At 36.7% G+C, this 24,338-nt stretch overlaps 1 long non-coding RNA gene across 4 annotated transcripts in view; it reads left to right on the forward strand.

Annotated features, from left to right (window-relative positions):
• The first annotated feature begins 2,461 nt into the window (after positions 1 to 2,461).
• Positions 2,462 to 24,338, forward strand: part of LOC137488255 (uncharacterized) — an 84,444-nt gene continuing 62,567 nt past the window's right edge. For all 4 annotated transcript variants that reach the window (XR_015514749.1, XR_015514747.1, XR_015514746.1 and 1 more), the window contains exon 1: positions 2,462 to 2,598. This is a non-coding gene — a long non-coding RNA (uncharacterized LOC137488255). The remainder of the gene's footprint in view (positions 2,599 to 24,338) is intronic.

The raw sequence follows: 24,338 nt of genomic DNA on the forward strand, positions 1-24,338 counted from the left end.
AGTTACTGTCAAAAGTAAAGCCGTTAAAGTATTGCATTACTAGTAATGCGTTATTGCCCAACACTGATAATCACTCCATTTACAGTTGAACTCAGAATTGTTAGCCCCCCCCCCCCCCCCCACCCTCTTTTTTATATATTTTTAATCTTTTTTTTTATATTTCCCAAATGATGTTTAACAGAGCAAGGACATGTTCACAGTATGTCTGATAATATTTTTTTCTTTTATATATATATATACACACACACACACACACACACACACACACACACACACACACACACACACACACACACACACACATGCACACACACACTTGCACACACACACACACACGCAAAAAAACAAGCAAACAAAAAGCACAAGTAAGTGGGCTTGACAAACCACGTGTAGAAACACTTTTCTCTCTCAAAATGATAATAACTGAGAAGAAAGAGTTCCTTTATATAATTAGCACGTCTTGTGTGTATTGCCTCTTCTTGTTGTATCGCTGAATGCCTCCTCAACTGTAAGTTGCTTTGCACAAAAGTGTCTGCTAAATGACTAAAGGTAAATGTTTTGCATCTTTGATTTTAGTGTATCAACATCAGCGATTCTGCTCACATAAACACATGCACAGTCAGCCAGGCTGATGTCTGTGTGTATGTAGCATCTTCTTCATAAACCTATTGTTTTTCAAAATCAAAATATATTTTGAATCAAGGGCAGCACAGTTCTGTGTGGAGCTTGCATGTTCTCCCTGTGTTAGCATGGGTTTCCCCCATTGCCCAATGATATGCACTATAGGTATGAGTGTGAATGAGTGTGTATGGGTGTTTCCCGTTACAGGGTTGCAGCTGGAGGGGCATCCGCTGTTTAAAACATATGCTGGATAAGTTGGTGGTTTCTTTCCACTGTGGCGACCCCTAATGAATAAGCTAAGGAAAATAAATTAATTAATTAATTTTGAATAAAATTTGTTTTGAATAATAAATCAAGATGTATCAAGTAAGCTCCAAAAATATTGTTTGTATGTGTATTTATGGACATTTTGTTTTGAAAATAATTCCCCTATATCTTTTTTTTTTTTTTTGACTCTCTCTGCCTCCTGAAACTTAATTTCAGCATTGTTCATTTAATTTTTTGCCTTCGGCTTAGTCTCAATTTCAGAGGTTGACTGTAGAATGAAATGCCAACTATTCCAGCATATGTATTACACAGCAGATGCTCTTCCACCAGCAACCCAGTACTAGAACAATTTCAGCTCCAGTTATGATGAAATATTTTACTCTAATTTATTTATTTTTTTTGTGTGTGTTTCACCGTTCCACAGTAGAATGAACCGCCAACTATTCCAGCATATACTTTATGCAGTGGATGCTTTTCCTGCCACAACCCAGTATTGGGAAACAATTTCAGCCTCATTCATTTGTTTGTTTTCCTTCAGCTTTCTTCCTTTATTTATCAGGAGTCGCCACAGCGGAATGAACTGCCAACCTATTCAGCATATGTTTTAAGCAGCCTATGCTTTTCCAGCTGCAACCCGGTATTGGGAAACAATTTCAGCCTCGTTCATTCATTCATTTTCCTTCGGCTTAGTCCCTTTATTTATCAGAGGTCGCCACAGCAGAATAAACTGCCAACTTATTCAGCATATATTTTACACAAGAGATGCCCTTCCCACGCTAACACGGGGAGAAACTTGCATGAAACATCTATTTTCTGTATTGTTTGTATTAAAAAAAAAGTGTTTTGTGTCTGTCCTTAAAAAAGGCAGAAAACCTGTAACGCACTGATAGAAAAAAAATTTCAATTATTCCAATGAATTTTATTTCCACTCACAAAAAATAAAATAAAATAAAATAAAATAAAATAAAACAAAACAAAATAAAATAATAATAAATAAACTCTTGAAGGAATTGAGACATGGCATTGCTATTCTCATGAATTTGTGGAAAATGTTTACTAGAATAATTATTTGTCAACTCTGTTACTTTGATATTTCAGTGCATTTCTCATTCACTTGATTAAAAACAATGATATATTAAAAACATCCAATTCTGTTTTAGAAATTATATGTGGTATCTGGATTAAAATGATTAGCATCTTGAGCTAAAGCAGACAATTGTGGTAAATATCAGTTTTGTTATTGTCAACTTATGGTTTAAAACGTTTTAAAAATAAGTCACACAGCAATAAGCCTACTAACTAAATCACAATTTACCATCACATTTAAGCATTTTGGGCTATTTTACATAATGGATTTAGTTTTTTCTTAAACATTTGTTGCGTATGTAGATTTTCAAAACATAAAATGGAAATGGTATTGGCATATGTAGTATGTTATTGTCGTATTTGGCTGTATATTTAGTTAATTCTTTTTAATCATTATTTATTTTTACATCTTTAAGCCAGCAGGTGGCAACAATTAACTGCTGAATCGTTCTCGCAGATTCATTGATTCATTCAGTAGCCTACCAGTGAGTCGTTTGAATGATTCAAACGTGGTGCTCCAAATGCACGTTGGACACTTCGGTTGTGGCTGTGTTTGGAATAATTTTCGCAACTTTAACTACAACAAATAAACCGAAGGATGCAATTGACTGTATGGCTGACAATGTAAGTTACTATATCAACTATTTTTCTATCGGTTGTGACCTATCGTTGTGACACTGGCTGTGATTACCCTAGGCACTATGAAGCAGCATTTTCTCAATGATTTCTTTCATAATGCTAAATACGGGCAGTCCCATATCCTAGAGTTAAATGTACTATGATTTTATGTATTTGAATACAATTCAGCTTGATACTTTAAAATGTGCAGTTCAATGTAGGAAGTAACGTGCATGCGCATCAGCTTGTCCAGCATGGAAATATTGTAGGCCTAACGTTAGTACATGATGCAATCGTTATCAGATTATGAATAAACTGCTTTTGTGGGGTAAAAAGCTCTACAATTTTAGGAATAGGCAAAGTAGTTTGGATTGATATATTTTCATAGTTTTCTTTTGGGAAAAGTACAGTTTTATTAGCCACTTGAAATTTTGTGACATGTAGAGTACATATTAATAAGTCCTTCCTACCTTTCTTCCATCCTCTCTTCTTTGCAAACCATAAGTGACTGTCACACAAATCTTTTTAATGTGCAGTGTTCAATGTAGGAAGTAACACGCATGTGCATCAACTTGCCCAGCATGAAAACTGTTTGGTAGGCCTACATGATGCAATCATTTTCAGATTATGTATTTGATATGACATACTAACTACAATAATACAAACCAGCCGGAAAGCTTTTGGATAAACTTCGCTTGTGTGATGAAATGTTCCATTTTTAGGGATCACTGAAAAACGAGTTTTTAAATTGAATGACAAAAATTGTACTACTTAGTTGGCCATGGATCTATATTAGTAAAAGTGTAGTATACATTTCCCGATTTACCTTTTGTATGGTAGGCTATTTACTATAAATACCATGTTAATATTGTTAGTGTGACAAAACATGGTTTAGGTTGAAAAGGTTTAAAAAAAAATAAATATATAATTAATTATATATATAATTTTTTATTTATTTATTTATTTTTTGTAGTAACATCATGTTGTCCCTGGTTGTCGCTGCTTCCGTACTACACTAAAAACAGTATGCGAGCCGAGTGGTATGTCTAAATTTTTAGAATTTGAAAAAAAGTATGCGAGAAGTACCTGGTTGATCTACTACAACCAGCAAGATTCTGAAGTGCGCATCGGATAGATGCTACGATATCCCATGATGCCATATGAGAGAATTCATGAGTGAAGCGACGCAACTGATGCAGATAGTCACGTGATGATGACAAAATGGTTGATGTAGTGCGTCCGAGTTCCATTCATACTGTATAGAACATACTTTTCTAACGGCAGAGTACTATGTTTAAATACAAATGCAGTTCCTACTGAGTAGTAGGCGATTTCAGACGCAGCCCTAGTGTTTTTCAGTCAATGATAATCTTCCGGTGAAAGCTTAATGTAACTATTCCCAGTAACATAAGGTTCCTTTTAAAGTAGGGCTGTGCAATTAATCAATATCAAATCACAATTTGAAATGTTGCGTTAGTTAATCACAAGAGGCTGCAATATAAAATATATATGTAAACAAAAATAATGGAGAACATCTTCAAAAACACTTTGCTATGCTTCAGAAAATTAAATATGCTAGACTTTCTGCGATGGTGTCGTGAGGCATCGCAGACATGGTATCGGTTGTCATGAACTGAGATGAAACCACTAGCACTGTCAGGATAAGCAGGTGATTGCAGAAACTCCAGTAAAAATTCTGGGGTAAAATAAATTGTCTTATTTTAAGGACATGGCAGGGGAAAATCTAATTTAATACAGTGCTACTTGTCCAATCTGAGACCCACTTCATATTGTATCTCTGTCAGGCAGTGAAGATCACTGAATTTTAAAGAAATCAGACCAAACATGGCAATTTTATAATGGAAAGACCGTTCGTCGGGATCGCTGAAGCTGACTGGCTGAAATGAAAAGTCCATGTGCATATATATCATTGCAATTTTCAACAGCCAGGCTGTATAAATCAAATCCCTATTAAAAAAACCCAGACAATACAGTACATGTTTGTTTTTGCAAGGAAAACGCTAGGCGTACAGCCTGTGATACAATTGTTGAAATAATTTTCTCTCAATATAATGCTGCTGAACAGATTTGGTGATTTTCGTTCATATTGAAGCTGCATTTAGCTGTGCAACCCTTAAGCATTAACATAAAGAGTGCTGCTCGCAATCACACTGTATGCCACTGATTTATTCTATTTTAGTAAGCGTGGTGGTTTCCTGTATTTCAAACAGAGGCTGTGATGGTTTAACTACAGCTGCCAGGGATGAGAGTTTTATGAAGTCTCCATAGAGTTCCAGAAAGAAAAGAAGCCAACAAACCTAAATTACTCCTTTGTTAATTCCTCTGCCCGTCTGTCATGCACCCCAGGTGATTTGAGAAACAATGGATCCAAAGCAGCCGCAGCCATTCCCAATCCTTCGTCGAGTCTCAAACACACCTGCAGCAACGTATAATATTGCGTTTCACACTAATCACATTTGTCATCTATTCCCAAGCACTTTGTGACTGGAGCACTGTAGTCTCGCTTATCACTGCATGTGTGTATTTCTGTGAGAGAGAGAGGCGTTGCAGTTAGTTTTGCTGTTTTGTGGTCATCGTTACTTCTGTGAGTTTGACCAGAGGGTATTGAGTAAGTCTAATGGGCACTAACAAATGCTCAAATGTATTACTGCAGTAAAACTATACACCTCCACTGCTTGGAAATGCTCTTAGAGATATCTGAGAAAACGATAAAGTGCTTTTAACAGAGCAGAGAAGCGATAAGTATGGACCGAAATCATATTATAAGGCTTCAGCGTTCTTACTCTTGAATGCGTTTTCAGTCACTATATACCGCATAAGGACGTTCACTAAAGTTATCGAATGAATCTTTATGGGAAAGCTGTATATAATGCGCTATATATTTACATAATCAGCTTTGAGGTGTCCTACTGCAACTCAAAGAACCTGCTAACGTAAAGAGTTCACTGTGGAGCTAATTTAGTATCTGTTCTTCAGACATTTGGTTTGTATTAACTTGGTTTTCCTATGTTAAATTCATATTTCCTATGTTCCAGTTTCTTGAAAAAGCTTTGGGAGGCAAGCCTGTAACCTTAATTTGTTTTTAAAAATGCAAATGGCTAAATCTATTGCTCAGGTTTTGTTGGTTAACAATTAAGCAGACAAGAGGCACGTTTTATTTTCATGGATATTAATTAGGGTGTCTTTACAATGAATGAACTACTTTAGTGGGTAAAACAATCCCCTCATTTTAGGAATAGGGACAGTAGTTTGGATTGATAGCAAGTTTTCTTATGGCAATTTTGTGACATGTTGAGTACAGAATGTGTAAGTCATTCCTTCCATCCTTTATTCTTCTGTCCTCTGCAAACTGTCACTGACTGTTGCACAACTCTGGCAGAAAGTTAGGAGTTGGGTTATAAAAGGCACACATGATCCAAGTTGGCTATTACCACCCCCCCCCCCCCCAATATTTAAGCCATAGATTTTTTAAAAATCTTTTAAAGTCAGACCATCTCTCTTTCCTGTTTGTTTCAATAGTTGCTTATTGCTTTATTGATTATGTTCACCTGTGTCTTGTTTAGTTACACATCATTTTGTGTTTACTTCCCTCAGTTCCTGCAAATCAAATCAATTCACTTTTATTGTCACATCATTAGCAGCACGTGTGCTATGATGATTGAAAAGCTTAGGTGCTGGCTCCAGACAGTACAGAAAAGTGCAAATACAACAACAGTGCAAATACAAGGACAGTGCAAAACACATCAGCATACTCCCAAAAAACAGGACAATGTAAAATTGAAAGCAAAGTGTCAATTTTATGCATGTTATGCTGCAAAGCTCTTGCTTTTTAAACTGTATATTGTCTTTTGTTTTGAAGTTTGAATTTTAAAAGATTATATAATTTATGTTTCTTTTTTATACACTCTTTATATTTTCTGGTGATTGTGGAGGCCATTTAAGTACAACTCATTGTCATGTTCAAGAAACCAGTCTTGAGATGATTCTTGATTTATGACATGGTGGCTTATCCTGTTAAAAGTAACCATCAGAAGATGGGTACACTGTGGTCATAAAGGGATGGACATGGTCGGCAACAATACTCGGGTAGGCTGTGGCACTGACATGATGCTCAACTGGTACTAATGGGCCCATAGTGTGCCAGGAAAATATCCCCCACACCATTACACCACTACCAGCCTGAACCTTCTATTGTCCAATTTCAGTAAGCCTGTGCAAATTGTAGCGTTTCTTGCTCTCAGCTGACAGGAGTGGCACCCGCTGTGGTCTTCTGCTGCTGTAGCCCATCCACCTCAAGGTCATCTGCATACCTTGGTTGTAACGAGTGGTTATTTGAGTTATTGTTGCCTCTCTGACCTCTGGCATCAACAAGGCATTTGTGCTCTCAGAAATGCTGCTCACTGGATCTTTTTTCTTTTTGGGATCATTCTCTGTAAACCCTAGAGATGGTTGTGCGTGAAATTCCTAGTAGATCAGTAGTTTCTGAAAAACTCAGACCAGCCCGTCTGGCAGCAACAACCATGCCAAAGTCACTTAAATTACCTTTCTTCCCCATTTTTGAACTGCAGTAGATCGTCTTGACCATGTCTACATGTCTAAATGCATTGAGTTGCTGCCATGTGATAGGCTGATTAGAACGAGCAGTTGGACCAGTGTACCTAATAAAGTGACCGGTGTTGGTATTTAAAAAATAAACACACAAATTATTTATCTGTGGTGTTGTTTTTATTGTTTAATTTATTGTATTTAGTATAAAAGTATACTAATAATAAAGTATATTCATAAAGTATGAATATACTTTACTATAGTATAATTTTATCAGGTTAGAACCAACAAAAACTAAGAACCAACATTATAATTTGGAAATTAGAATAGTCTTTTTCTAAACTGTGCAATGTCAATATTACACAGTGCAATAAATTATGCTATCTTATAAACAAGTGATGTTGATGAAAATGGGATGTAAATAAAAATATTGTTGTTTTGTTGTTGCTGATAATGTAATTTTAATATTAATTAGCTTACATGGAAAATAAGCCAGCTGAAATGAGTGACGTTTGTGTGCCAGTCTTTTTGATTGACAGCAGTGTTTACATGGGAAATTTTCCTTTGATCGTCAGCCTCTTAAAATGTTTTCCGTTCCAGCGCTCAGCGAAGCGTGAGCAGCACGTTCTCAGCCAATGAATGTGAAGCGTGTATGTGTGTAATCAAGTCTGTCGAGTGTCTCTGCATCCTTCTCAGCTTGAATCACACGAAAACAACATCGCTAAAATCAGACACTAATCAAGGCCTCAAAAACCAGATGAGATAATCCTCTGATGAGTGGCTGTCTTGAATCACTCTTTTCAGAATATCAAAGCATCAAAATGAGTTTCAGTTTCATGACTTTATTATGCTGTAGGATGCATTTATTGAACCCTGTCTGTTTCAATGTTTGTTGAATTGTAGTATTGAGTTCTTTGAATCAAATCCTTTTGGACAGTTACTTGAGAGTGAAGTTAATGGTTTACAGGTTTTCAGCATATGGCTGGTCGATACAGGAAAAAAATAAAATAAAAAAATAACAATATAATGTTTTTATATCACTGCATCCCTATATATGTTAACATGTAGCGATGCAAGGATTATACATTTTGGTTGCACAATTATAGTCATGGTTTCACAATTATTATGCGTTCATTATTTTTAAAACACTACTGGTTTAGAAAATAACATAAACACTCTTATATTCTATTATAAACTATAACTATATTCTTCTATAAACTTATATTCTAAAGAGTTATTTATTACTAATCAGTAACCAAATAATACAGCACAAATAATAAAAAACAAACAAACAGTAGTTCATTTTTCTTTGGACTGAAAATAAGTAAAAAAAAAAGTTTTTAGCTTTCAAACATAAGTAATACTTTTACAGTCAAAACAAATGACAGAACAATGAATGAATAAATAAATAAACATAAAAATAAGGATAAAATAATCAATTGTATTTGTCTAATGTAAATCTAAGCTACATATTAACTAAGTATTTCCCTTTTTAAAGAGAACAAATGTAGTCTGTGGAACCTCTGTCTTAAAGGTACTTTTGATAAAATGTATTACAAAGTTGTTTGGTATTTTCATTTTGAATCTTAATTCTCCTTGAAGTAGAAGTGTGTATATTCCATACAAAGTATGAAGCTGATCTGTGATTTCTTGTCACATGACTCACTGTGCACTCACAGCATTCTTTCAGCTAAGTTCAATTCAATTCAGCTTTATTTGTATAGCGCTTTTACAATGTAGATTGTGTCAAAGCAGCTTCACATAAATGGTCATAGTAACTGGAACAGTGTAGTTCAGTTTTTTAGTGATTAAGTTCAGTTCAGTTCAGTTTAGCTCAGTTCAGCTAAGTGCACCTGGAAAGCGAGCACGTCGTGCAGCATGTCACTCCCAGCAGGGTTGGATCGATAGACGATGTCATAGTCCATCGCCGATGACTGATAGACATCACAATGCTGAGCCTGCATCGCAATCCTACGCCCTGCCCCTGTCATAGCAGCAACCCCCTCGAGAAAAATACACACTTAGCCCCCGTTTACACTAATACGTCTTAGTTTTAAATTGGCAATTTAGAACGAAAACGATCAACACTTTCACCTAGCATTTCTGAACAGCTTTACTTTCACACTATACCACTGAAAACGCACATCATGTGACCGCACATCACATGCCCCCACCCCTCCTCCAACACTCTGTCATGCGCTGCAGCGCGCGTCTTGAGTTGGTCTGAGCACAAAACCACATAGATCAGTGCACGTCCGACAGTTTATCAAGGATGTACTGCTGGATTGCGTCTTACTATAGTTGTTTAATGTGATAATTAATCTTGTCTCTATCTACCGTCTCTTTTGTCTTTGAAATCTATCAGGTAACATGTCATAGCGTCAGTATACTGCTTCAATTTTTAATTTTAGCCAAACCTCAGATACTGTTGGTTGGTTTCTGCTGGTTTCTGTTGGTTGTGCACATTTTTTACCAAGATTGTCAACGCCTTTATAATGACACCGATCACTCTGCCTATTCATGCTAGAGTCCTGCAGAAAAAGTGATTGACAGGTGGTCATTTGTGTGTAGCATCTTTATTTATTTATGATTGGATATGGGTAAAACAAAGACCATCTAGGTAAGGTAATTGTAACGATATCTGTTATGAGTTAATTATTCATAAATTTATTAATTCATCGCCGCCTATGACAATGTCATCGTCCATCTTGATGTTTCACATGAGACATCGTAAGATGCCAAGTTGGTAGACATCTCCCAACCTTAACTCCCAATATGCACGAACAAACCACGTACCTCCATTGGAAGTAATGACTTATGTGATATAAGTGATATATGAATGACCCTTAGTTAATAGCCTCAGTCATAGTAAATGTAGTGTGTGTGCGTAATAGCCTCAGTGTACAAGCTCAGAACTTTTGAACTAGTGCACAATTAGCATTACTTTAAGTTGCAGTGTTGTTCCGTGCAGAAACGCGATGTTAAGAAGACTTACAATTAATTGACCGTGACTGATTAAAGCGTGTTTAATAGTGAAAGCAGTTAATCGTTGCATTCCTAAACATATACTTGCTGTGTGAATTTATGTTTTGAGAATCTATTGCAAATGTCACATCCATAACGCGGGATTTGCTCATATGCTGGAATACCATGCAGCTTTATACTTCTTTATTTTGGGTTTTATTTTTCAGCTAGAACCGATACAGGAATAAATCTAAATCCAACATCAGACAGCTCAGGTAGACAGGCAGAATACGTGTAGATGATCTTTTCTTGCCTGTGAGCGAGTGACCTTTGCCGAGCTCTCAAATGCACTCGGTAATGCACCAATACCTTGTCACCCCCTACAAACCATCGCTCTTTCAATCACATCTCTTTCTCAAATCACATTCCCTCACCCAAAAACACAAACGGCCCAGCTCCTGCACTCGGCAGTGTGCCCAGACTTTAGATGCCGCTCTAGATTAGCAGAGCTGCAGATCTTCGGCAGTCTGGGGAGCTGAAGCCTGACGATGCGACCTGTCACGGTGCTTCTTTTTTTCATCACGTCCCTCCAGGCTCCAGATCGATGGCTGCACTAAGTCACTGTGGCGATTGCCGGGTGGATATTGATCATTTATTATTTAATCTAAGCTCCGTGCAGAGGACAGACAGGGAAAGAGACACCGCGGAGGGTCTGATATGTCTTGCAGTTACAGTAAACACACAGCTAATGGATTTTATCACCATTAATTGTGCTCCGAGCAGGCATGATTTTAATAATGACCGGGTTCTCGGTGTTAATCATCATGGGACAGACTGATAGGGAAAGGTTATTGTGTTTAATGATGGTGGTGTATGCAGCAGATAGGCTGACCGTATGTGCATGTGAAATATTGATTTCAGTTTAAATTATTTGAACAGTTTTCTAGTGATATAAGAATAATTAAAAAGACTATGTATAAAACACGACAAACCCTGTCTGCAACTGCATTATGGTTGGCTGTTAGGCTAATATTAATACTTAAGTGTGCTGAGGTTATTTTCAGTTCAATTCCTAATGCAGAGTTGAGCATGATTTTTAAAGTAGTTTTGTCACAGATGTTTTCACACTGCATGACTGTCTGGGGTGGCGTTCCGTCGCTGCTGTGTTTACACTGTAGGGTGGATCGTTGACATGAGGTTTTATACTGCATGCCTTTACAATAGGAAGAATTGCCAAAAACGTTGTCTTGGTCCGCAAACTATAGGGTTGTCAAAATTAAACTTTTTCGGTGCAGACGTAGACAATTCGGTATTGGTTCAGTAATAATTATATTCGGTTATTATGTACTGACATAATTTATCTCATATGCGATATGTCGCCGTAGCTTACTATAGCTTACGTAGTTTGTATTAAAGGACAAAATTGTATTACAAATAGTATATAAATAACAAGAATTGCTGTGAAGAAAATATAAAAGTGCATTGACGAAGCTTTTCATACAGTGAGATATCAAATTGAACCTGAATTGATGGCATGATAATCGTAACCGAACTATGAGACCAGTGTAGGTTTACAAGTCTAGCAAACTGCGTCTCTCAACCAAACACGAGTGATGTTATGTATAGGGTTTTCAAGATACTGGAATTTGCTTCCAGTCTACACTGAAATTGAAAGTCAATTTCCTGTGAACATTTAAACACTGTGAAGCACGTTCTTAACGTGGAGGACGTTTTTAGAAATTCAGTACTGATTGGTATCAAATTCCAGTATCTTGACAACCCTAGCACGTACTATATCTTTTGTTATTAGCTAATGAGAAAGAAGCCTTTGGTGGGGTTGAAAATGTACTTCTTCTTCTCACCTGGGTTTTTAAAGGGAATTAGCAATTTCTTTTCAACTTTTTTCCTTTTTCGATTTGGTTGTGGTATTGCTCAGATGACGCATCAAACCATGTTGGGTGCTCCTGCCAAATGTCCACTAGTTTTTCCTCCATTTCTTGGGTCCAAAAAGACTGAAAAGAAGCCCTTAACTTCTTCCAGATACCCATACTAGTGGATGCTGCTCTTCTATCTCACGGGTGTCAGCGACTCGTCTGTGATTCTCTTTGATAGTTCATACTGTGTGATGGTCACTCGCGTAAAAAAAGCACCGATTTCCCTGACATTTGTCGCCAATTTCTCAAAACCTGTCTGCTTTGTAGCTAAAATCTTGCAGTCTGAACTCGCCATTACTTAGGCCCAATTTTACTCCTTAGCCCTTCCCCTTACCTCTACCCCTTGTTTTGCGCGTTAAAGTAAAGGGGTAGGGCAGTCCAAATTCTCTTTAGATTGAAGGCTTAGGGCTAAGGGGAAGGGCTAGATAGCCCTTGAAATTGTGATTTTTCAAAACCTCACTCCAAACCAAGCGGTATGAAAATTTCCCCGAATACATCATCTACAACAACAGCATGGCAGCACACGGGAGGAGATGCACAACTTAGTATTTTGTCATTGTTGTGAATTTGTACAAAAAAGCGTAATATTTTAATACATAAAAAAAAAAAAAATTATATATATATATATATATATATATATATATATATGTATATATATATGTATGTATGTATGTATGTATGTATGTATATATATATATAATAATAACTAAATTTTGCTCTCTATAATCCATAAGTTCTGTATAGTAGTCCCACAACATAATTTCACATCTGTCACTCGTAGACCCTCAAATAATTCCCCGTCAGATAAGTCTAGTGGCTGGGAATTCGCTTTTTACAGTGCCTGGTATAATGTTAATGTTATGAGTTTATTGCCAGGTTATATTGTTATGATTGCATTATATTGTTGCCTTCAGTGGTTTCCTGAAGATAAATACCAAAAGATAAATAAATAATGCAACTGGAATAACTAGCAGTTATCATCATTGATCACATATGAATTAAGGGATTACAATGACATATGATGACGTGTGCAGGTGTTGTAGTGCTGTCCCATTTCTTAGGGGTAGAATTTGAAGCTTTTCCCCTTCACAAGGGCCAAGGGGAAGGGGTAAAAAATTGAATTGGTATTGGGCCTTAGTGTTTTGCATGAAGATATGCAAAGTGAGTCCATGGAATTATATGAATGTGCACACGATACACTTTCAAATATAAAGGTTCAAAACATCAATGAAACCTTTCAGATGAACAAGATAAGTTAGCTGGAACATTTTCATTATTTGGAAATGGAAAAAATGTTGCATTCCTGTGTAGTCTGCTTTCCAAGCAAAGCTTCAAGAAGCCTTTGAATTCTTACAAATGTTTCCTTTCGAATTAGCGCTTTAGAGCATACATGACAAGGTCATGTGATTTTTACAAACAAGGCTTCATATATACAGTATATGGTGCTTAGGCATGGGCCGGGATAAGTTTCTGATGGTATGATAATTCCTTAAAAATATTACGGTATTGTGACTACTTCTCTAATATATGTTCTGTTTTAAATGTCTGGGTAAAAAAAAAATTTAAAAACCTTTCCCCTTTGACACAATATATTTTATATTGAGAAACATTTAAAGTATTTTGGAACAGTAAACATGTCAGGCTAAATAATTCAAATTAATCATTGACTTCTGCTGTCTTTATTAGTTTCAAAAACAGATTTTATTGCAATTTAAAATGGCATATTTGAGATATCTTTTCTGCTGAAGATACTGTTGCCCTTAAAAAAACAAAAACATTCTGTTAATAAAAAAATCTTACAGGTACCTTAGGAATGGTATAGGAGAAAACTTTTGCGGTTTTAAAACCTTGACTTTTCCAAATCACGGTATACCTTGAAAGCGTTTTTCGTCCCATGCCTAATGGTGCTGTATAGACATTTTTGTCTCTTCCAAAGTATAAAAATACCATATTACCATATGTTTGCTGATCTTTAAGAAACATGCTAAGTGAGCGTACTTGTTTATCTGGAAAAAAAATGCAAAAGTCCACTGTGAAAATTAACATTCTGTTCCAGAAAGTCTGTTTTGCACTCTATAACCCACCCACTGCCAGTTTACCCAATTATATTTCAGCACACCGGGTTACCTTGGTGGAAAATGCACTGTTAACTTCAGTCTTGAATGCTGCTTTGAAGTGAAATAACTGAACATAAACATAAACAGAGGCTGAGGAAAATGCTTATTTTAGAAGAACATTTCAGACGGCACTTGGAGGTTTTTGCATTTGACCTCTTCCATATATATTTTATAGTTTTTATAATTTTAGTTTTTGTTTCTATGGTTACTCAATGGTTTTTAAATTAGTTCTCATTTGCTCATGTAAGTGAAGATGTTACAGTGATTCTTGCACATTATATTGAATGTTTTATTTTTTGCCTGTCTTATGACCGATAACTTCATTTGATTGTTTAAAAAAAACTGCAAAAATTTGTGCATCATGTGCTTTTGATCCTGTGACCGTAGTGAGAAAAATATAAAGATGGCATCTGAATAGTGTTCATTGGTTAGTTTGTTAATGTATGTTTTTTTTAACCGTTTTAGTGTCATTTGTTGAGAAATGAGTGGCGTAGCAGCTTTATTTGACATGACATTGATTTAAACGTCATTTTTTTAAACCTTTGTTTTAAAGAGCGCTGTGTAATGTAAAAAATCTGAAGATATGTTTTAAGTAAACATTGTGCTTCTTGAGTGCCATTTTTTTTAGTACAGATTTCAAAGGAAGCTGACAGACTAATTGCAGGTTTAAGAAAGATTTGCAGGACAGACAGGTCTGCAATGCTTATGTTGTCAGTGAAGATTTTGTAATTTTACTGAAGTTTTGTACCATAGAGAGATGGTTTAATGAAGTTCTCAGGAGTCCATGAATTATTGGGTTGTTTTATAAGTACAGTACAAATACAGTATGTCACACTTTTAACACCACTTGAAGGTGTCTTAAATTTGAAAAACTTTTAAAATACTAAAGTTTTAAAAACGCCTATTTCCTGTGTGCTCAACAGATGCTCAACAGAAATGACTGTGACTGCCACAGAGACAGGTACGCTGAAGCATTTCAAAGTAACTTCAATCAGCTGGTTGGTCTATAAGCTGGCATACGAGTGATCTGCTGATGAATCGCGGTTTTAAAACATTCCAGTTTCCCTGTATCTGTGGGAAATGGATGTTTTTAAAAGGCCAGTATTGATTGGTACCGAATTCCAGTATTGTAAAGACTACAGATCGAAATTTATGCTCAATTTCGATTATCGAATCAAAAAATAGAATCGTCGACGCTGCCACGCCCTCATGTCACGTCAGCTTGGCTTGCCAGCGGGAAAAAAACAGGCTTGTTGAAGTGCTTGTTAAACTGCAGAAGCAGGAGACCCATTGACAGAGCATAAAACCCTCTCCTCTTTCAATGAAGTCGCCGGTGTGTAAGCATTTTGGATTTCCAGTGAGTTATGTTGACAACATTTGTGTTGTCGACAAAAAAAAACACAGTTTTGCAAGCTCTGCTATGTATGTATTACGTACGGTTCGTCCGATAGACAACACTGGCATCGCGATCCTCCGCCCTGCACCCGTAGCAAATCCGCTCGTGAAAAGTACACACTCAGGCCCGGTTTACACTGTCTTTGTTTTTAAATGGCATTTTAGAACGACAACGATTTGACATCCATAGTGATGTGTAGCATTTCTGAGCAGCCCTTCTTCCTCTCTACCTCTGAAAATGCACATCAAGTGACCACACAGACACAGACGCACACACAGCCATGCGCTCAGAGGACTGCTTCAATCTTTCACTCACTTGTACTTAGTCATTTTAGTGCACACCTTAGATACTGTTGGCTGTTTCCTGTTGGTTGTGCGTCTTTTTTACCGACGCCATTATAACGACACAGATCACTGCCTATTCACGAGTCCCGCAGAAAAAGTGATTGACAGGTGGTAATTATGTGTGTATCTTGCCTTTATTCATTTACTGTATGATTTGTTTATGGGTAAAACAAAGACCATCCAGGTCAGGTAGTTTAAACGGTAGGCTACAAATAATTAATTGGTCATTAATTAATTAATTTTTCATAATCGAAAATCGAATCAAATCATGCCTTTAGAATCGAAAATGTAATCGAATCGAGGATTTGGAGGATCGTGACACCCTTAGTAACGACCCTACTGTCCATCTCTCCATCCATCCTATGCATTTATCTATGTACTGTCTGTCCTTGTATGTTTATCTGTCATTCTGTCTTACCATCTGTTTGTTTTTCTGTCTGTCTATACATCTGTCATCCAGCATGTAGGGTATTACCCATTTCTTATGTTTTTGTATGCCATTGCAGCTGAGATATGTCTGATTTAGATGATTCCACAATAATAAGCCAAGCATGTTCTTGTTGAGACGGAGCGAGAGAATTCATTCATCTGTAGGGGGCTTTATTAAACCCTCTCTGTAGACTTTAATCTTTTGTGAAATACAGCACATTGATTTGTGCACAAGGTCTTGTAAGGAAAAGCTGATGAGCCGAGACTAATGATCTTACATGATCATTGACTTCATCACTGTAACTTTTGATTGCGTTCATCTCGTCCCGTTTCCCGCCGTTTCGCCGCATGCGTCTGCTTGTTGGAGTGACTGTCAGGCCCGTGTTGTTGATCAGCTTCCAGTGCTCCTGTAGGGACGTGCGTGTTCAGTACGTCACCTTGTCTCCTGTCTCCCCGAGGGCCCAGAGAGATGGCGCATATGGCCGTCCTCCTCTCCCCGCTGTCAGACTGGAGCACGGCTCGCTCTGTCATCACCTCGCCGACTTCTTTACTCTCTAATCCGCTGTCAAAACTCACCGTCCTCTTTCTGCTCTGATGCCTCAGACCATCAAACATTCATACTGTACTTTGAGAAGACCTTTTTTTTGTCCAACTTACTGATCTTACAAAACAAACAGGAAACTCAATACTGTAGCCATAAAAACATTATTTGTTGTGTTTGCTTTGGTTGAGTTCTGGCCCTTTGCCTTAAGGGATAGACTAGTATAGAGCCAGTTGGATTCAGGTAAAATTCCAAGAAGTTCAGTCTCTTGGCAAAAAGCCAAATCAAAAAAGTGTGTTTTATCTCGCACACAATCTTAATATTCTTAAAACCATATACAATTTTTACTATTGCTATTACATATTGATTACTGATAATGATAGTTAAAAAAAGAGAACAGTGTTGATTGAAGGTTTCAAATAAAATGTTTGTGAGTCAAAAAATAGTTGGAAGTAGGCGAGGGCCGGTATAAGATTCTGATAATATGATAACCTTGGATAAAAATATAACGGTTTTACAGTATCCCGGTATTGTGATTACTGCTCTAAAATATATTGTTTTTAAATTTCTGGGTAAAAAACATTTTTTCCCCTATGAAAACATTGTTTTATTTTTTTAAAGATTTAAAATATTTATAAAGCAGTAAACATGTCCGGCTAAATAATTTAGATTTCTTTACAATTTAAAACGTAATCTTTGGATATTTTTTACTGCTGGATATTCTGTTGTCCTAAAAAACAAACAAACAAACAAAAAGTAAAAAAAAAAAAATTGTACATATACCTTACATACGCTATTACGGTATTTTCCAAATCACAGTATACCTTGAACGCGGTTATTGTCCCCTGCCTAGTTGTAAGTGTTTAGTTTTTCAGTCCAGTTTACATCAGGACTCTGGGCTGGCCCCTTTATTATTGCAGAACTGCTTTACATTTTTTGCTGCATGAAAGGGTTGTCTTGCATGAAAATTGCTTGCTGATTGGGTATTGAATGCAAGGATGGAAAAAAAAAATATGCTGAAGTAGCTTCCATACCTGTCAACATTGGAATGTAAAAATACGGGATAATCCATATTTAATAATTGGCTTTAAATGATTGTAAACGCACAATAAATATATATTTAAGTATGCACTGATCTATAATGTAAGCATTCGAATACTTTCGTAGCTGTTTATGCTCATTTAAGATAAAATTATTTGTGTTTAGAATAAAACACACCAGGACGGACATGTTTATATTATTAAGTGTATTTGACTGTTTAAAACCACCCCCAAATCCCTTTCACTCTTCTTACAGAACCTGTATAGAAGCTGATCTGAGAACAGTGTTTTTATACGGAGTGCGTCTGTCAGTCAGCACTGATAGATGAATTGACTAAATCAGAAGTTGCATAGGAAGGGCTTTCACTCTGCCACTTAGCTTTTTGTAAGGGATAATATACATCTAGCCAGTTGTTCTCACAGAATATACCAGACACTAAGACTGAAGGTCTTTATTTTGTGATGAAATTATTAAGAACTAAACAATTAGATCAACTTTGAGATGTAATCATTGTAAACATTGTAGCTCGCAGAAAGAACAAAATGTCTCAAACATTTTTAATCGAAATCGATGGAAATTTATGCTCGATTTCGATTATCGAATCAAAAAATAGAATCGTCGATGCTGCCACGCCCCCATGTCACGTTAGCTTGGCTTGCCAAGCAGGAAAAAACACGCTTGTTGAAGTGCTCGTTGAACTGTTGAAGACCCGTCGACAGAACTTAAACCTTCAGGGCTCGGACTGCCCGATAGCCTGGGGCCAGCGTGCGAGACGCTCGGGTCAGTGTACAGTGCTGCCTTGATGCCTGACAGATCGAGCCAGAGCTGCATGCTGCGACTGTCTGTCAATTGTGTGCAAATACAATCTTACGGTGCTTTCACACATAGACGTTTGTTTCGGAATCTGTCTCGTTTCCCCCGTTAGCGCGGTTTGTTTATATCCAGCAGTTGCGCTCGCATCCGCGCCAAATCAATCAGTCCGAGATCGGCTGAATGAGACGGTCTCTGCCCTATTGAGCGGATCGATTGTAGTGAGAAAACAATGCAACGAACTAACGTCCTAGGCTATATCACAGTGTATTATGATCGTGTAATAGCCATATATACGGGTATATGAAGAGAGAATGATGAGCGGGCGAGATGTCATTCTTACCGGTAAATGCGAAAGTGAAAGCATGCTGAAATATTACTTTATTCGTCAGGAAAATTGACCGAAATTACTATCTGGTAATTTTTCCATATTTTAATCGTATAATATGTTGTATTAGGCCTGTTGTTTTGTTAATTTCCACACTGACAGCTCGAAAGAAAGATTTACATTGATCTGATGCAGTCTCTGTTCATCTGCTATGTCTCTATAATTTAAGCCTATAATGCAGAATTCTAGCCAACGTTTCTTTAATAGATTGATTAATTCAATAGATCGATTATTATAAAACCTGACAATTGAAATGAGGCTCTGTATGTATGAGAAAGTCTAACCTCTGCTTTATATTCGGTGACAATGTCTGTGGGTTGTTAAAATTAAAGTGCCCATTTTCACTTATAAAATATTCTATACACAAGTGCTCTAAAGTTTGGGGTCAGTATGATTAAATATGTTAAACTAAGCTTCTTCTGCTCACCAAGGCTGCAATTATTTCATCATAAATACAAATTGTGAAATGTTGCACTATAAAATAACTGTTCAAAAGTAGTTTATCATTTAATTTATTCATTTATTCCAGTGATTTTAAAGATGAAATTTCAGCTTCATTACTCCAGTCACATGATCCTTCAGAAATCACTAATATTAATTATTATTATATTTATTAATGGTAATAGTAATAAAAGCAATAATGTCTGGAGTAATAATTTTATTTGAAACTACATACAATAACAAAGCAGTTATTTAAAATTTTGATAAATATTTAACAATTTAACATTTTTTACATTTAATAAATGTAGCCTTTATGAACTGAATAAGTTTTCTTAAAAACATTAAAAATTACTGTAAATATATATACAGTGGAAGTCAGAATTATTAGCCCCCCTTTGTTGTTTTTTCTTTTTAAAATATATGATGTTTAACAGAGCAAGGAAATGTTGATAGTATGTCTGATAATATTTTTTCCTCTGAACAAAGTCTTATTTGTTTTATTTTGGCTAGAATAAAAGCAGTTCTTAATTTTTTATGAACCATTTTAAGGTCAAATTTATTAGCCCCTTAAGCTAATTGTTTTTCAGACTGTCTCCAGAACAAACCATCGTTATACAGTAACTTGCCTAATTACCCTATCTGCCTGGTTAACCTAATTAACCTAGTTAAGACTGCTTCAGTCTTTTACTTTCACACTAGTACTTAGTCATTTTAGCAAACACCTCAGATACTGTTGGCTGGTTCCTGTTGGTTGTGCGCCTTTTTTTACCGACGCCATTATAACGACACAGATCACTGCCTATTCACAAGAAAAAAAGTGATTGACAGGTGGTAATTATGTGTGTAACTTGCCTTTATTCATTTACTGTATGATTTGTTTATGGGTAAAACAAAGACCATACAGGTCAGGTAGATTAAACGGAAGGCTACAAATAATTAATTCGTTATTAATTAATTAATTATTCATAATCGAAAATCGAATCAAATCGTGACTTAAGAATCGAAAATGTAATCGAATCGAGGATTTGGAGAATCGTGATACCCTTAATCATTATCGTTCAATATGGAAAATAATTATCGAGATTACATTTTTGCCATATTGCTCAGCCCTAATTCATAGTACCAGATGAGCTTGCAGGCCCGTAGCCAGCCTGGTGAAAGGGGTGGATATTTTTTCTTAAAAAGTGGGCATTTTTGCAGTTATTCAGCTCATTTTCTATTTGCTACAAAGTTAAGTATTTATAGTTTTAATACTGAATTTTAGTGGCTTGTTGGGTGGCCAGAATAACTATACCTTTTGTTGTGCCAAAAATGTTTCCTAAAGATTTAGAATAAAGCAATATGAAAAAAAAAATTATAAAAATTAATGACCAATTCCAGCATTATGCTCATGACAATTGCAGTAAAATCTCAAAACATAAATTGACAGAGAAGAAATATGTTAACGTTATTTTGAAACCTCTCTTTATTTTTTTCAAAACAACTAGCCACAGAGTTGTGGGAGCAGAATGATATTATTAAAAAAAAGAATAATATTTTAAAAGAGGAAAATAAACATGCGTTATGGATGTGACAAAAACGTCTGCAAGTTTACAGTATACAATATACTTTGTAGAAATACTGTGAATTAAACAAAAAATATGTTAAGAGAAATAATGCTCATCAAAAGAATAAACATTTATTGCTAAAGTGAACTTTGGACCAGCTCTCTTTCAACACAACATGCACCTCTGCAAAGGTTACCCTAGCATTTTGATTCATGTTTGGTCACTGCAGAGTGGACTTTCAGTGCAAATTCTCTTTACGCCGAGACCCTGTATGCTGTATCCTTACCCTGTTCAATGCTAAAAAAGACCAAAGTAAAAAAAAAGTGTACATGCACCTTTGCTGCTCTTACACTTACCAATGCACTAACAATATCTTAAAAGTACAAGTTTCATTCTCTCTCTCTCTCTCTCTCTCTCTCTCTCTCTCTCTCTCTCTCTCTCTCTCTCTCTCTCTCTTTTTTCATGACTGGGGGGTTCGTCTCTTACTGTGTAAATATTTATCTGAGGGATCTAGAGCTTTTGCTGCCCCTCCCTCTCTCATTTCTCCCTCCTGCAGTGAAGCCCCAATGTCTGATTCTGTGCATATGAATTCTGCCACCTCCGGCACTGCTGTTTCTCCATTTTCTGCACACCATTCAGAAGGATGTATCCGTCCTGTTCTCTATTTTCTTCCTTTCCCCACAGAGAGTGGGCAAACTCCACGCCCTGTCGAATTCCACGTACATCACAGGGACCTTTGGGATGTCGGGCCACCCTCCGCTACCTACCTACCTCCACATTTTCATCTGGAGGAATCCCGTCGGGGACTCGTCCTCTCTCTTCGGCTCAGTGCTGTACTATTCTTGGAAAAAGCCTCATGAACTGCAGGGACTTGTCATTTGCTGTAGGGGGCCATGCGTCCTGAAGTGCGGAGACAGTTTGGTTGTGCTGTACGCATCCTATTTGTGGCCCTTCTCGCATTGTTTGGTACGAGTGTGGCTGCTATTTACGATGTGGCTGTTGTTGATTGACTAGTGCAGTAATTTGAGGAGTGTTAGGGCTCTTATCCTGGTAGAGGAAGAGAGATGGAACAGGACAAAGAGCATTGATTGTTTATGGCTAAAAGATTTACATGACTGTAACATATATTCTTTTACTTTACATTTAGTATTACGTTTAACATGTCTCCTTTGTTTTTAAATCCAAAGCCTAGTGGAAAGCTGGAGGGTGGTGAGCTCAGAAAATACACAGATATGCATATTCATTCTCATCTTCACCTTTGCTTTTACAAATGCAAATGCTGTTAATAAAGTTTAATTGAAATTAAACCCGACACATTTTCTCAAGTGTGACTGCTGTGTGTGCTAGATGTGTTTATATATGCATTACGGTAATGCTTGTCTCATTTTATTGGATTATTTTGTTAGATTAGGAGTTATCTTTGCTGTCCTCCTTTTCATTTGTGCATGTGATTAAGGCAGGCTTTACACAGATGCTGACCTTTCAGTAGTAAATGTAAATGGATTCCATTGAGCAAAGTCAGAGAGGAGGGAGAGCGAGAGCCTGCTAATTAGTGCCTCTACAACTTTAGCTCATTTGTAACTCTGTGAAAGACACTTTCAGTAGGCCAAATGCCATAAAGCATGTTTATGGGTTAAAGGAGCATGCACACTATACATTTAATGTTCCGTTCATCTTTATTCATATTCAAATGCAAGCGGTTCGCTGGAAATGCAAGCATGTGGTTCCAGTTTGTATGAGATTAAAATGATTAAAAATCGTTCATTTACATCTCTTAAACGATTTTGAGCAAAATGCAATATTTACTCTTTTAACTACAAGGCAAAAAATTTAGTATATTGGGAGACTTCCAGGAAAAACGGCAGGTATGGTCACTGCACCTTTAGTTGATTTGTGTTGTATGTAACTTTGACATCCAGTGGTTGAACTAGCTATTGCACGCCTGATTCAAAACACACGCAAGGTTGCCAGATTGACAACATCAACAGGAGTGAGCCTGACTATTGAGTAAGGGTGTCACGATCCTCCAAATCCTCGATTCGATTACATTTTCAAATCTAAAGGCACGATTCGATTTGATTTTCGATTATTAATAATTAATTAATGACCAATTAATTATTTGTAGCCTACCATTTAAACTACCTGACCTGCATTGTCTTTGTTTTACCCATAAACAAATCATATAGTAAATGGATACAGACATAATTACCACCTGTCAATCACTTTTTCTGCGGGACTCGTGAATAGGCAGTGATCTGTGTCGTTGTAATGGCGTCGGTAAAAAAGACGCAAAACCAAAAGGAACCAGCCAACAGTATCTGAGGTGTTCGCTAAAATGACTAGGTACAAGTGAGTGAAAGATTGAAGCAGTCCTCTGACTGCCTGGACCTGCTGTCTCGAGCGCATGGCTGTGTGTGCGTCTGTGTCTGTGTGGTCACGTGATGTGCATTTTCAGAGGTAGAGAGGAAGAAGGGCTGCTCAGAAATGCTACACGCCACTGTGGATGTCAAATCGTTGTCGTTCTAAAATGCCATTTAAAAACAAAGACAGTGTAAACCGGGCCTGAGTGTGTACTTTTCATGAGCAGATTTGCTACGGGTGCGGGGCGGAGGATCGCGATGCCGGTGTTGTCTATCGGACGAACCGTACGTAATACCTACATAGCAGAGCTTGCAAAACTGTGTTTTTTTTTGTCGACAACACGAGCGTTGTCAACATAACTCACTGGAAATCCAAAATGCTTACACACCGGCGACTTCATTGAAAGAGGAGAGGGTTTAAGCTCTGTCGACGGGTCTCCTGCTTCTGCAGTTTAACAAGTACTTCAACAAGCCTGTTATTTTCCCGCTTGGCAAGCCAAGCTGACATGACATGGGGGCGTGGCAGCATCGACGATTCTATTTTTTGATTCTATAATCAAAATTGAGCCTTAATTTCGATCGATTTCGATTAAAAATCGAAATCGTGACACCCCTACTATTGAGGCTAAAGGCTGATTTAAGTTGTGTTCAAAATAAAAGCAACGACACGCGATAGAAGGAATATTTTCCATATTAAAAGGAGTTTTTTAAAATATAAATTTCAAAATATAAAATGAAATTGAAAATAAAAATGAAAAATTTAAATGATAAATAAAATTAAAATGAAAATATAAATTTCACACCTGAAATTTATATTTTAGAAACGGCTTCAATTTCTCACAGGTGAACAACAGAAAACTGACAATGA

Source organism: Danio rerio, chromosome 18 (genome assembly GCF_052040795.2).
Source record: "Danio rerio strain M-AB ecotype USA chromosome 18, GRCz13ab, whole genome shotgun sequence".
NCBI lineage: Eukaryota > Metazoa > Chordata > Actinopteri > Cypriniformes > Danionidae > Danio > Danio rerio.